This window comes from Alligator sinensis, unplaced genomic scaffold, assembly GCF_000455745.1.
Source record: "Alligator sinensis unplaced genomic scaffold, ASM45574v1 scaffold137_1, whole genome shotgun sequence".
In the NCBI taxonomy this organism is placed as follows: Eukaryota; Metazoa; Chordata; order Crocodylia; family Alligatoridae; genus Alligator; species Alligator sinensis.
The window spans coordinates 1,006,547-1,006,798 of record NW_005842545.1 but is presented as its reverse complement, the minus strand read 5'-3'; the positions used below and the strand labels follow the sequence as shown (position 1 = coordinate 1,006,798).

At 62.7% G+C, this 252-nt stretch overlaps 1 protein-coding gene across 1 annotated transcript in view; it reads left to right on the top strand.

The window, feature by feature from the left end:
- The window catches only part of BGN (biglycan), a 7,660-nt gene that overhangs the window by 3,903 nt on the left and 3,505 nt on the right, over nucleotides 1–252 (top strand). The window lies entirely within an intron of this gene.

The following is a 252-nucleotide window of genomic DNA, read 5'->3' as shown; positions in this document are numbered from 1 at the left end:
CCCCCTGAGCCCCCAAATCATCCCACAGCCTCTTTATAGCTCCCCCAAACCTAAGGAATTGCCCCTCGCCCCCAGAGCCCCCAAGACTTGCATGCCTCCTGCAAACCCATGGGATCCCTCACCATGGCCCCTCACAAAACCCCTGGGACCCCAACAACCCTGAGACCCTCAAAACCCCCTGGACCCACCAACCCACCCCAGGCCACCCTGGACCCTCCCATGCCCCACCCCAAACGCAGGCCCCTCCCAAAT